Source organism: Neofelis nebulosa, chromosome 15 (assembly GCF_028018385.1).
Source record: "Neofelis nebulosa isolate mNeoNeb1 chromosome 15, mNeoNeb1.pri, whole genome shotgun sequence".
NCBI classification, from domain to species: domain Eukaryota; kingdom Metazoa; phylum Chordata; class Mammalia; order Carnivora; family Felidae; genus Neofelis; species Neofelis nebulosa.
In genome coordinates this window covers 32,513,446-32,528,981 of record NC_080796.1, presented here as the reverse complement: position 1 = coordinate 32,528,981, position 15,536 = coordinate 32,513,446, and positions in this window count along the sequence as shown.

The window sequence follows — 15,536 nt, the reverse complement described above, 5'->3', positions numbered from 1 at the left end:
TTTACTCTTAGAAGCTTTCAGCAGTAAGTGATATATTCTACTTAAGATTATGGCCTGGATTACACTGATCAGTGATTTTAATGATTAAAGTTTAGTGCAGAAATTCCAAAGTTGTACACTGGAGTGTTTGTGTATGTCTAAATCTTGCAATATGTGTACCAGTGATTCCCAATGCTTTTTAAAAAAAATTTTTTTTTATAGACAAAGCATGACTGATGAAAAATGTGTGTCACATACTTTTTAACTTTCTTATCTGTTTCTTTGGGAATTGAACTCCATTTTGCTGACTCAGACCCCTCTATCTATCCTTTAAAAGCTGTTGAATTGCAGTCATACTGCCTGGGGTTAAAGAGGAGGCTTCCAAAGGGCTAACCTCATGAATACAGGTTAGTAGCCTGGCTAGTCTTTTTACTCCACTACTTAGTAGGTTCAAGAAAGTGTTTTCTGGTACTAAACATCCCACTTGGGAGCATGGTTGGTGCAGCCTCCAAGCTTTCACTGGGCTATCTGCCCTGCCGTAACCAGATTAAGGAAAGCATGTTTTATGGAGAATCCAGTTCCCTTGGTCAAGATTATTCAACTTCACAATACTCATCCCCACTCTCCAGGTGGAGATCAGAAGGATCCAAGGAAGGACGCTTCTTGTCTGAGGTTGTATGGCCAGGGAGGAGGAGGTCAACAACTGGGCAGAGGGAGAAAGATACTTGAAAAGGCTCACTTTCCAAGGCCCCATCCCAACCACACCACTACTCTCTTTTTTTAGATAGCAACGTAACAAGGCACATCAACATGAGTTTAATTATTATCCAGAAAACCAGCAGAGGTAGATGAGCTCCTTCACGGAGGCCACTGGATTCCAGGAGCAGGGATATTTATACCTCCAGACTGGGAGGGTTTGGCCATATGAAAGGAACCAAGCTTTACTGATTTCAGACACACGTGTCACTTCCTAGCCAAAGGTCATCCTGAAGCAGAGTGAGAAACAAAAAGCTTCCCTGAAGAAAAGGATTAAGACCTCAGGTTGGTTCAATACGAGGGCAACTTATTACTTTCACAGTGTGGTTACATGCAGTACTTAGTAAAAGTAGTTCTCAGGGTATTTAGTTTTCCTTGCCACTTCTATGGTGCTTGTAGGGTACCCTCATAAGTTCCTTCTCTTACCAGGATTCAGGGACCTATTGACAAGTCCTTCTATGAATTGGGATCTAGAAACCCAATCCTTTCTTTGGTTTGTGCTTTATCAGAATGCCTGTGCAAGAAATATGTAGCAAAAATGTGCTCTCCATCTTCCTGGAAGGAGCTATCTATCAACAAAATCTGGCACCAAGACTATCAAGAATGAGAAAAAGTCAAACAGCCACCCAGACCCCTTGGCTTGTGAAGGGCTCCCTCCAGGATTAACAGGGAAAGAACTGAGGGCCAGAAGAGGGGACTGAGCCCGAGATTCCAATTCAGCCTTTCACTCCTAGGGCAATCTCACCTACCAATGAAGGGTTCTGCATCCTGGAACCACTCCCTCACCCTTTTTGTGATAGAACAAGCAAAAGGTAGACATGGTCAGCCATTCTTCAAAGCCAGAATCAGCCCCTGGGAAGTCTTGGCTTTCCTAAAATGATGTAGGAAAATTAAGGGAAGCCAGTAGATTCCAGGGACTTACCAAGGTTTAGGCTATGGCTTAAGGTCACACAGCCTCTGTGTGACCAAGCTGTATCTCCACCACAGTTCTATCTGACTCCAAAGTTCAGGCTTCTTCTACTTGTAAATTTGAGCCTGGCTGGGGTGTGGTCAGCTAAGGCTGTGAAGGGGACAAGAAGGGAAGCCCGGTGAATAGATAGAAAGGTATAAACTCCCGAACATTGTTGACACTACACAGCTGGGACCTCATTTAAGTTATAATTATAACTGTGCTAAAAAGTCAGAATTTACACTTAAAAGCTCTAGTGCACTTGCCACCGAGTGTTCCTAACCGTCTGGTACAGAAAGAAAAAAGTAGAGCCCTGAGAATTCAGGTTATTTCCCCAAGTCACTGACACATCAAAGGAAAAGATCTTACAAGTCCATTTAGGTGGGTTAGGGCTGAGGGACTTGCCCGAATCCCTAAATAGAAATAAGTATTGGTCATGAGAGCGGTGTGGTCAGGCCCTTTCTGGCCACAGGGTCCCCTCAGGCTTGTTCGGCTCTGGTGTCTAAGTAGCCAAAGTGAATTATTCACTTTGGAGGCTGAAAAACACCCACCTCCCCCAGATTGTCAAATGGAGTTTTCCAGTATAAAATGTCTTAGTCACTTGGAATCAGGCCAAAGTAAACTCCTAGTGCTGACCCACCCATACTTCTTTTTTTTTTTTATTTTTTTTTTTTTTTTTTTTAAATTTTTTTTTTTTTCAACGTTTTTTATTTATTTTTGGGACAGAGAGAGACAGAGCATGAACGGGGGAGGGGCAGAGGGAGAGGGAGACACAGAATCGGAAACAGGCTCCAGGCTCCGAGCCATCAGCCCAGAGCCTGACGCGGGGCTCGAACTCACGGACCGCGAGATCGTGACCTGGCTGAAGTCGGACGCTTAACCGACTGCGCCACCCAGGCGCCCCAGCATACTTCTGAACTGGCTGGAACGGGAGAGAGGGAAATCCCAAAATAAATGCAAAAGCAGCTTGTGAGCTTGCGACTGGGCCCTCCCCTCCCCGGGGCGGGTCTGCTCCAGGTGAGACAGGACCTGAGGAAAGCTGGGGGGGCAATGCACAGGTCCCGGACAGGCAGTCAGTGGCATCTCTGTTTGGTTCCAGGCCCAAGCGGAGCCGTGGCTTACATAACAGTCTGGCAGGGGTTGCAGCCAGGCGGAAGCACGCGGGTTTCCAGCAGTGTATAATCATCTTTGATTTCTCTGTTTGTTCAGCAGCTTTTATGTGGTGGGGGAGGAGGAGCAGGATTCGGACACACTGCAATCTTCTGTTTCCTTCTGCTGAGCAAACAGCCCCAAACAGATCCCCATGGCCAGGGAATTAGCAATTGCCACACAGGCCTTCCCCAGGAAAGGAGCTGCACTACAGCCTGGTCCTTGCCTCAGAAGGCCGGACATCCATCTCAATTCAGGCCCTCACCGGGCACACATGAGTCCGATGGGCTACCAGGAGGCAGGGGTCCTGGTTGCTGGTAGTGCCTGACATTGTGTGCCTTCTTGGCTGTGCAGGTGACGGTGTCCTGATCTGATTATGCAGGTCACTGTGTCCCATGTCACGTCTATCCAGAAAGGCAGTTTTTCAGGTCCTGTGCCTTGCTAACTAATCTCTCTCTCTCTCCCTCTCTCCCTCCCTCTCTCTCTCTCTCTCTCTCTCGCTCTCTCTCTCCCTCTCTCTCTCTTTGCCATCACTACTGTGTATGTACCAGGCTGATCATTCTAGGATCCTGGGCACATGGGAGAAACCGATGTGGACAGTGCCATTTCACTTAATAAAAACACAAATTTCTAGCATCTTTTGGTCCTTATTTGCCTGGAGTTGGGTAGCAACTATCCCCTTTAGAAGGAGCACATACAGTCCACTGGCTGTAGTTCCCACTGGTCCCTATTGTCTTGCACCCAGGGGTCTCTTCATTGACATATTTGACTTTACTGGTTCTTGCAGGCATGTTTTAGGATAAATTCCCTGCTTTATCTGAACTGTAATGATTTGATATTATACTCATCGCTTGCCTCTCTGCTTCTCCCAGCAGACTGTGAGCTTCTTGAGCAGGAGCCCAAATGGATCGTTCATTCATTCATTCACCAACTGTCTCTGGAGCACTCATTTTGGGCAGAGTGCCAAGTGCTAGTCATTTTGTTAGGAATAGAGTATTCACTATGGGGCTCCCCGTGCCTGGGACCTAGCACATGTTCTCCATACACGTTTAGATTAAATTAATGCATGACTAATTTTTCCTTGTGTAGCCTGTTGATCTTGGCAGTGTGATTCTGTTACCAAATAGTGCCCATGCTCTCAACCTTATGAGAAGCTTTTACTGATAGGGAACACCTTGTTTTGCAAGTAATTTGCATGAACTTGTGCAATGTTGTCCTCAGATATTTCCTTTGTATTCAGTTATCTTCTAATCCCCAGTTTGCATCTCTACCTCAATTTTTGCCACTCCCTACCCCATCCAGCCATGCTGAAGTGCTTATAGAATGTCTCTGTGCTCACTTCACTCCTGGGGCCTCCAGACCTTTGCTCCCACTGTCCTCCCAGTCTGGAATGCCCTTTATCATGTCCTTTGCATCCTTAGCACTTCTGGCCAGCTCCCAGTCAACTCTTAAGACAGCTCAGATACCATCTTCCTTTGGATCTCCCCAGGCGGGGATAGGGGACTCTCCTCACTGTTCTCATTTTCTATGTGGATCTTTTATGAGTTGGTCTCCATCACTGTGCTGATAGCCCCCTGAGGACAGGGACTGGCTCTTTTCATCCTGAATTCTCAGTCAAGTACACAATAAGAACTTTATATGTAGAGTCATGCTTGTAAAGGAACCCTAGGCTGACTCAGTGCTTGTTTTCATGGCACATCAACGCATACACACCCTCAACTTTGACATTTCCCTGCAAAATTCACATTCCTGGCCAAGGATTCAATAGGATTCTTGCTTTGTACAGAGCCTAGCTCTCTGTTGACATGTCATGTCCTTTCCCCATTGTAATTACTGCCTCTGCTCTGTGTATTTTTGCAAGCTTTCAGTGTTTGAGTACATGAAATTCTTTTGCTCTTCATATGAAAACAATGCCATCTGTTCACTAAATGGGAATTTTGGAAAGCTTCAGAAAAGCAACCAGGTTTTTGCTATAGAACAGCTGCAAAATACCTCAATGAGATTCTAGGTGGAAGAAAGTTAAGGTCATGACTGGAAAGACTGAGTTCTGAGTTTCATGTGATTTTTTTTTTTTTTTTGCCATGTTCTTATCTTTCCTCCAAGATCTGTTTCAATGGGACCTATACCCCAATGAAAATTAACATCCTTCTTAACTCTCAGTCTGGGAGTCCCCAGGGTGAAAATAGTCTCTGGGAACTACTGGATCAATCCTATGTATTAAACACCCACAAAACACTTGTGCCTACTGTATACACACCTGCTGGCAGGCACTATAAGACATTCAACAAGGCTTACCTTGTAGGCGAGTTAAAGAGGAGGCACATGCGCAAACCACAGTGGCAAGACGCAAATGAGTGGTGTGATAAGAGTCAAGCCAATCGCTGTGCAAAAGCAGGAGGGGTAATTCATTCTGGTGTCACTCCCTGTTTTAAGACCATTCACTGGTTCTGCATTGTTCTCAGCATGAAGGTCATCCAGATGCCTTTCTAAGGCAGGCAAGACTTTCTGTGATCCAGGTCCTGGCTATCCCCTCAGCCCTCTTCTTCTCCTTGGTGCTTCCCCTGATCCACATTCACACTCAGTGCTCCATCTTCTGGGACTCTTGTCCCCAAATGACGCATAACTTTTTGTCTCTCTTGGCATCAGCAGTCTTCTTTGCCTACAATGTCCTCTGCTTTTTCCACCCCAATGATTAGAGTCAACTGAAGTGCCCAGTCCTGGAAAGACCTCTCAGGCTGCAGTACCTACGTTTCCTCTCTGCAGGCCTGGAGCATTCTACACACACCTCCCTTTTCTTCATCAGAGCTCTTTCTACAAGACTGTGAGCTTCCTGGGGACAAGGCCTGATTCCCATCTCTATAGCTTCAGAGGAACAAGAAGGTAGAAGAAACCTAATAGATATGGATTGAGTATCTGTCAAACATTCGTCTTGTTGTATGCATATTGTGACAATCAGAGAAATCTTTATGTGGGAAAATCCTGAGAAATGAGTTTTATTATAATTGATGGAGAAAGGGAAAGGATATTTCAAATCGATAGAACAACTTATCTAGATATATTTCAAAGGGCTCAGTAAATACTTATTGTTGGCTTGGCAGAATCTTATAAAGTTACCCTTACCCTCTGATGCAACCATTTTACTCCTGAGTATTTATTTACCCAAGAGAAATAAAAGCACATGTCCACAAAAAGACTTGTACAAGAATGTTTTTGGAAGCTTTATTCATAGCAGCCCCAAACTGAAAACAACCAAATATCCATCAATAAGAGAATGGATAAACAAATTATGGAATACTTATGGCATACTACACAGCAATAAAAAGGGGAAAAACTAATAATACATGGTAAAACCTGGATTAATCTCCTGAACATGTTTAGTTTAAAAGCCTGGTAGATACAAAAGAGTGCATAGTAAGTGACTGCATGTATAATGAAGTTCAAGAACAGACTGTTCAGTGTAAGGAAACTTTAACTCAGCTAAAATAAAAACAGAACAAAACAAAAACACTTCTTGAGTACCAACCATGTCCCTGGCACTCTTTTGGGTTCTGTTTGTGTTCCCAGTATGGCAGGGGATACATTAGAGAACAAAACAAACAAAAATCCCAGCCCTGTGATGTTTATAACCTCCAGCCTGACTTAAGGTGTTCAAGGCAAAACGACAAGCTTTTGCATTGAAGCTGTTGGCCTCCCTCAAGGGCTTGTCAATGCCAGGGCTGGTGAGTGCTCAAAACTCATAACCAGGTGATTTGGGTTGCATTGGCATTTTGTTAGCAGTACTTTGAAACGTTCTAATGATGTTTGCCTTACCTAGTGATAAGCAGGTATGTGCAGAGGGGAGGGAGCATAAGGCTTGTTTTATCTCCGAGCACAGACATTAAGGACTGTGGGAAAGAGTGCTGTGGAAGGAGGTCCTCTTCTGGGGACAGGCTCTGTGCTGGGAATGTAGTGCAGACTCCATACCAGAGGAGGCCGAGGGGAGGAGGGCCAGTGTCCAGACATGCAGGTAGAAGAGATGGACGGGTTGGCTGCCTGTTTGGTTTGTTCTTACCAGCAGCTGAAATCAGGAATTGAAAACAGAGCCATGTAGCAAAGTGCTTTGTGGCAAAACAAAACAAACAAACAAATAAGCAAACAAACAAACAAAAACCCACATTGTAGTAGAAAGCCAAAAATGCTCCGAAGTAGAATGAAGAAACAAATGTGGAAGTGGCCATTTTTCATAAATGAATCCATTTAGATTGGGATGAAAAAAATCGATAAGCTTGTTTTTGATTTTGGTTTGATTTGGGGCAGATGCTTAGCACAAGAAATTTGGGGATATTTTAAAAATGAGCCAATCGATGACTTATATTACTAGTAGTAAAGTACCTTTGCAAACCATGCTGAAAGATGATGCTTTCCAGTTTTGGGGGGAAGGTGCATCAGTTAAGGAAGCTATCATGTTCATAATTTTGACAATGAATGGTGCAGAGGCCGGCAGTGCTGACCTAGTCTCAAGCAACAAAGGGAATGTGCCCCTGCTGACTCATACCCAGGCCAGCCCCCACCTGTCTTCCAGGGACTGCTCAAATGTCTCCCAGGTCTTCACCAGCTTTCCTCCCTCTGTTTATTAATGTCCCAGTGGGGCCTGTCCTGATGAATGGAGGGGGGGGGGGGGGGTAGAATGGAGGACACAGTTCATGGAACTCAGGACAAATCATATGCAATTCCCAACCTCTTTATAACTTTTATTCTCTAGCAAAGGTCAACAGACTGGAAAACTAAATGCAGGAAGGGCACCATAGGGAGTTAAAGGAACATGACGGTTATGTGCTGTGTAACTTGTTGGCTTTCTCATTGTTGGCATTTCCCACAGTTCCCACTTCCTACTCATACCTTAAAGGAACTGTTGGAAAGATCCAAAAGAACAATTGGAAAGATAGTCCAGGAGAAGAGAGTAGATTCAACTTTTTCTCTAAGATCTTCCCCTCAAGAACCCTTGAGTAAGGCCCCTTCAGCTCACCTTTGTAGCCCTCAGCAACACTCTGTGGGGAGGGAATGCAGGCTTGTATGACTTGTTTTCCCATTTAAAAAGAGCCAGATATTCCTCTCAATCCTTCAGTCTTACAAACTATGGCAAAAGGAGAATAATAGAAGTGGAAATGAGCCTGTTTTGCCATTGATGAGCCATGAAACTTAGGGAATATCACCTCTCTTTTGTAAATTGAAGAAATCTCTGTCTTCCAAACCCCTCTATTCCCTCCACAGCCCTGCAGGAAATGGAGGCCACATGCTGGCTGTGCGGCTGCACAGCACCTTCGTGGCTTGAGGAATCAGTGTACTCCAGGTACATAAATGTGGTATTACAAGAAGTTCTGGGGCTCATAGGACACCAATGTACTTGCAGCTTCATTGAATGGCTTTCTCTCTTTTCTTTTCTCCAGTGGATGTGAATGTTCTGGCCTCCAACAACAAACAGCATGGTGAAGAGGGCAATAAACCCAAGGAAAGAAAAGAAAGAGGTCAGCAATCAAGGAAGGAGGAGCCAGTGAGCCACAAGGGACGTGTGAAACCTGGAGAGCAGAACATAAAACCATGTATGAGAAGTCAACTTTGTAAACCAAAGGGCACAATATACCTGGTTAGCTTATATTAATTATTATGCACTTCCTTGTGATGAGAGCCTCAACTCAGGTCTTTTAAAGAAAGTCTGGTAATTGTGGGTCTTTAGGATACACCTGTCATGAAACTGGTTCAAACTGAGAGCTATTCATAGTGCCAAAATTGACACCCTTCCCAATCCTAACCACGTAAGTTAGCTTGACATCTTTCTAGAAAGTGATTTCCTGGAAAAAGTACAAAAGTTGACCAGAAGTCCATGGTTTCAGTCTTAACTCTGTTAATCACAGGCAAATCATTTACATGCAGGGACTCAGTTTCCTCATTTGTAAGTTGGGAGGATTAACACCACCCTGCCTGCCTCCTTGAGTGACTGTGCACTGAGAATCCACTGAATGAAGGTGAAGGTTGTGCCACTGAAACCAAGGTTGGCATTTCCCCATACATTGTCTGCAGTGTTATGCCCAGGGTAGGCGTGTTTACAGGTTAAGTAACAACAGAGTGATTATAACAAATGTGGTGCTGCTCTCTACACCTGTCATCAAGAGATCAGGTTGCAAAACATAGATCTTGTTTCAGTATTTGTTTCTCTAGGTTTCTCAAGGAACCAGATCCATGGTTTCCTTTCCCTGCATTAACCCAGACACCCGCCCACTAGGCTTGGGCCTCATACCTAGCATATACAGCCTTCGGAGGAAGGTTTGACAGCCACTGCCAGGGCCATTATGGCCACCCTTTTTCTGCTGCATATCATGAATACGGCAATCATAGGGTCTTCTTGTACTTGATGTGCAGTTTTCCCAGCACCTTACACTTGGGAGTACGTGCACCAGAAAGAAAGGGCTGTTTGGGGTCTTGAGTGCTTATTAGTGTAGTAATTGGAACACTCATGGTTCGTCCTGCCAAGTGTCCAAAGACACGACATTAAAAATTTTCCATTTGGCATTGGTGGCTCAGGAGGTGAGTCCTGCTGGCACATGGGCCTGGAGCGGAAGAGCTGGAGGTCACTCCGACCCCTGCTCCTAGGGCCATCACCTCCCTGTCCATGATCATCAGACTTGCATTTCCATGTGAATGAGCCAAGGGAAGAGAGTGTTTCTGAGTTTTATGGGTCTTTCATTCTTTTCTTTTCTTTAAAAAGTTGGACCAGAAACCCCAGTCCTTTCAGCCTTCTTCCTCTCCCTGGAGTCCTGCTGGTGCGCGTTACCACTAATGGGGCTTTGGGCCTTGCCAACTCAAAATGAAGGTCCATGCTGCATCTGTGGCCTAATGAGGAACCCTGAATGGAAATGAGAATCAAATATGCATTGAAAATACTCAGTTCTCAGCCAGGTTGTCCCTCCCTCGCCCCTGGCCATCTCAGGGTCCTGAGCCCAGTGCCAGCAGAAGGTGACCTGCCAAAGTGATAGCCTGTATAGCCTGGGGAAGGGCACTTGAGTGGGATCTGAAAGCACCCTCTGAACTCACTCTCTGTCTGCTCAGCAGCTGCTGGAGCCGGGGGTGAAGTGCGGGGGCAGATGGAAATGGGAGCGGGGCTCAGGTGACTGAGCAGAATGAAAACCTGGGGGGTAGGGAGCAGGAAACCAGACATGGGGTGGGGGGTGGGGGGTGGGCAGCCTGAAAACCCGATATTAGGAATTTCACTCTGCTTTGAGTATTGATTGGGAAATCTTACTGGCATTTTTAGTGGAAAAAGAACAGGGGAAGGGGCATAGCAGAGAAAACATGGCCCTAGGCCGGACCCTGAGACAGATTAGTTAGCTGCAGGAACTTGAGGGAGTTCTGTCTCAGCTCCCTAGGGTGTGGGATGGCAATGGCAATCCCTGCTTGACCCGCTGCCCGAGCGCATCGTAAGGACTCTGTGACACACTGTGCATGGGAGGGCTCTGTCAACTGGGGGTCGGTAAATGTGAGGTATTGTTAGATTATTAAAGATCTTTTTAGGCAAGTGAATTTATTAGAATCTGGAGGTAATGAAGCTTGGTAAGCTGCTAGGGAATTGGCTAGGTAGGCATGAAAGTGGGGAACCCCCCTGAAATTGTGAGGGTTCAACTAATAAAATCAACACTCAATATTAAAAGGCAAGTTGCTCAGGTCAAACTGAATGGAGCAACTTAACAGTAGCCAAGGTGATATCCATGTTGTTAAAGAGCATGACGTCAAAGGCCCACCGCCAGCATGAAAGCCTGTGGAGTGGAGCCTGGACCGTGTGTATGCGGAGCAGTCCAGGGGAAATGGCGGTGACACATGCTATGTGGAGATGGGCGACCGGGGCTTCATTCCCTTTAGACCATACACTTAGTTCCCTTCCTCAACTTCATGTTCACCAAGCCTCCTGATCACGTCCTGGACTGCATGGAGATTTCTCCCCAGCAATAAATGTGCAATCAGAGAACTTTGTGATTTTCTGTAAGAGCCAGTACATTTTTTTAAACCATAATTCTGTATACATCAGCCCCCTATGAATTTGATTTGCATAAATCATTTCCTTCTGGGTCCAATCTGCAGCACTGACATGATTGAGTTTTAGGCCTGCAAGGCTAAAGAGGAACTAAAGCTTAATATGGGAAGATGCCCAAGGGTCTGCTAAGTTGGACAATTTCTGGACATATAAGTGGCATCTCCTAGACCATATGCCACTTCCCCCTAAAAGACAGCAGCTTTGCTCATCTGCAAGGCTGATCTGGACCAAGGTTAGGTCTGGAGGAATAGAAAGGGAGAAAGAGGTTTCAGAAAGGCCTCGTTGATAACATAGATTTGAGTGGGGCTAAACAAGCAAAAGAAGTCAGGCCCCACTGAAGCTTCCAAGGTTTAGAAACAGGGAACTGGGATAGGGGTAAGGAGGAGAGTGTTCCCGACAATACCATGAGGAGTGTCAGGTTGGTATCAGGTTGGCCAAAATCACATGGTCGTTACTTTCCCTCCCTCCCTGACTCGTGGAACTGTCACTAATCAGTATCAGCCTTCCTTCCTTCTGAGAACTGTCAAAACCTTAGAATCCTTCTCAACCTAAAACATTCCATAAACCACTCTAATAGGTCAGAGCTATAAATCGTGAGATGTTATCTTGGAGCGGATAGTCAAAGTAGTTACTCACCCAATATTAATTGGTTAATTGCTGATAATAATCTTAGGAAAAATTAGTTCAGACAAATTCTTGGCTCCAGAAAAAACTATAAATAAGAAAGAGCAGCTGACCATCTCTGATATTTAATCCCCAATAAAGACCATGATAAAATACAGAAAGCTATGATATTCCCCAGGTATGCTGTGTCTGACCATATTTCCTGTCATATTAGTGGAGGAGGAGAAAACATTTTGATGTAAGCAGAAGCTAGCAGTAAGCCCAAAATGTATACAAACCTTTCTCATTTAAGATCCAGTTGTCTTCCTAAATTTAGCAACTCAGGAAGCTATTATATGCTTCTCTGATAAAGATAACCCCTCCCACTGCTTCCACACACAGATCTCTGTCATTGTCTACCTAATCCAAACTAGACAGGAAGCCTTGAGTGTCTGCCCTAGACTCCTGCTAAGAAATTGACCCCAGGCTTTTCTTTCTGCCTGAATGGCTATGGTTTGTATCATTTGCTTATGAGAGATAGCAACCCTGTCTTTGCTGATTACAACAGGAATGGAGCCCCAGTCAAAGGCAATCAAGAGTGGGATGACTGCAATGCAGAACAGTCCCATGCATAGTGCCTTGGGAAGAAACTCTATCCAGCACGCATCCACCATTTTGGTCAGAGAAAATGCAATCGCATCCTCTCTCGAAGAGCGTGGGAAGTGCTCACAGAGAAAGCAGGTCGCAGGAGCCACTGCAATAACTTGAATCCTATTCAATGGCTCTACTGGTCCCCTGAGTCCAATCTAGATCTATCGTGCATCCCATTATGATGGCACTGAATCAGTATGTGAGACCCAGAATGATTGGAACTACAGAGCACCTGTCCCACCCCCTTATTTCGCTGTGAATTCCAGCAGAAAACCTCCATCACTTAAGATAATCTAGCTCTCTATTTCTCGTAATCTGAAAGAGCTGAACTAATATGCCATGTTGTGACATTCAGAACTTAAAAGATTTCAGAAGTATTTTGAGAGGTCATCTGAAAATCAGAAATTATTCTGATAATTTCACCCTACAAAATGCATCCAATATTTTAAGCCTCATCTAAAGCAAATAAATATTTGAAAAATCAAGTATATCATGAGAGACCTATACGTACTGATAGGCATTTATTTATCACAATATTCCATAAGTACATCTGTTTGGTATTTCACCACTTTGAGGAAAGAACAAAGACTTCTTAGGGAAACATGAGCAGGTGGCATGTGTTCAATATTTCCTTTGAAACGTCTATCCTATCCGTCATGCCCTTTCCATTTGTACTGGTATACCCTGGTTTCAGGACTTGACATGTCATGCTATATCTTGCCATACTGATGAAATACCTAGTCCCTCTGATTGTAGTCTATGCGTCCTCCAATTTGTCCTGCATGCCAGTCATCCCTTAGAACTACATTCATGTCACTTCTTGGCTCAAAATATTTCTGTGCCTCCATGTTTCCCATGGTGACTCATTTATAACCTTCTTTTTGGGGGCTATATCATCAGGTCTTGTTCCTTGCCATTTTATACCCTCTCCCATCCCCAGCCAGCCAGTGATTCATGAAGATGCTTTACTCACTCCTTCGTTTCTGCCCTCAGTCTTCATGTCACCTTCCCTTGGCACAGCATCCCCCATTCGTAAATCTATCCCATTCTATCCGAAAACTAACACGTGTCTTGTCTTCCACATGAAATCTTCTCTCATCACCTCCAAACCTCACTGAGTTCCTCCTTCAGAAACATCACAAAACTTACCTTTTTTGCTCACAGATTTGCTCTGACTCATAGAATCACTCCTTTTCTGTGTGGGCCAGTTTTTGCTCCTGGAATAGATGGTAAGCTCCTTGACTTTGAGCATGAGAAAACTATTTTCTTGTTGACATTGAACAAATAAATATCCTGAATGTTACCCATCACTCTCCAAGGCAGCTTTAGGAAATAAGATTGCATTAGGAATGGCATTTTACTAAAAGAGAAAGTGGAAAATTTGTTTTATTCTCTTATGGCCAGTGTTCAGCCTGAATAATAAAAACTACTGAGACAATCTTAACTCCAGAAGGGCTACTACAATTGCTGCTATTAGCTATAAATAGAATCTCTAACAAAAGCATGCATGGGACACTGTGCTATTAGGAAACAAGAATTCCCAGAGACCAGACATTTGGAATCAGACTGTGTGCTAGAAAAAGCACTGGACTGGGGTCAGGCAGTCTGAGCAACCCTGGATTTGCCACTCAGTAGCTGTATTGCTTTGGTGACATCCCTTAACTAAGCATCACTTACCCCAACTGGAAATAGAGCATGTCAGAGCAGGGACCTCTGAGGTTTGCTCAAACACTAAAATCCTGGTGTTTGCTGCCATGCCTGGGCATGATTTCACATGAAGAAGGAAACACGGGGTTATTTTAGAAAGTGATTTGAACTATGCAGTCTAATTTAGAGTACTGCCAACCTTCTGTCCTCAGCTCTTGGTCTCCTATCTGGCTAGGAAAGTAGCTTCCCGGGTAACCCAGGGGGAGGCCTGAGTTTAGCCCCACCCTTGACCTTGCCATAATGTTTCCAAACTACTAACTAGTGTCTGTAAAACTCGCCAGTTGGCTTGTAAGTAAGATGTTCTTATCAATGTGCTTATTTCCTTTCGTTTAGTTAACCTTGAAGTTGGACCCAAATTTGTTTTGCTACTTTCATTCCTAGCTGACCATTGAGCAAGTTAAGATTCTTGGAGCCTTCTATTTAACAGAACCTGGATTTTTCTGTCCTAGGCGCTGTCTCCTGCCTCCACAGTGAGCTCTTGCCAGTTTGGGCCACAGTCCCTCTTCTTTCCTCTAGCTAACATTGTAGAACATCTCTGTCAACTATAATGCCGTAGCCACAGCGTTTAAACGGAGTTTAAATTCCACGAGGAGATGGTCAGAAAATGGAGCAGCTGAATGACCGAACTCTAATTCAGTGGTTTTATGAAACTTGGGACATTGTTTAGCGGCCCCTACAGTCATTCTGGCTTACAGTATCTTGAAGGACATGCCTGTCTCTCAAGGTTATAAATGCTGCTTTGAAAGCCACCACCAGGCCAGCTATATGCGTGAGCCTGTAGACTCAGGTCATCTACCTGACATGCCTCAAGGGAACACTCGGCATGAGGATGCCTCTTAATTTCAGGCGTATCCAGTCCACTGCTGACATGAATTCAGTGACCCAAAGTTATTAAATCCCAGTCTGGGATGTGAATGCTTGCTCTTGAGAAGTGCTGCTGTGGGCCAGGGGTTCCTGCAATAGCCAACTTGGGGATAGTAAAAACGGGTTTGGACAAAGAGCTAGAAGAACACTTAGACCTCAGGAAGGCCCTGTCAATGAATGAATGACCCCTGCATGATTCCTGTGATATAAGATACCTTCTTCATTAACTAAAGGATTCCCTTTACTGAAATAAAACTACTCAAAAGAAATAAGTGAAAGTAGACTTTCACAAGCAGTGAGTCTCTTGACAGATAATGCTGATTAACAGGAAAACTGAGCACAACCTCCCTCTGAAGGCGGCTGAAAACTGCCGCCTCGGGCATAGGAAGGGCTTTGTGTCAGTCATTCTTCTAGGATACATACATATATACCTACATACATTGAGAACCTTTCAATTTTTTTCCTAGAAGAAAATATAACTGAAAGAGAAGAGTGCCAGGTTCTCAGCAGCTTGCAAATCCCAACTCAAGATAAGAACAGCTTTCATTTCTCCAGTTTATCTTCTATACACTGAGCACATACCTGGGGTTAAGGTGATTTGCATACATACTCCCTAATCCTCACTCCAGTGCTGCATGGTCGATGTTCCATCTCTGTTTAACTTATGAGAGAGATGGCGGCCCCAAGGTTGCAGAGTAAGTGAAAGGCAGAGCGAGGGATAGAGCCAGCTCAGTGTGACCTAAAGCCCTTGTCTTCACTGTCTCCCAATTTTCAATTAGAAGGGCTTTCACTGTCCTGGCTGAACATAACTCTAAT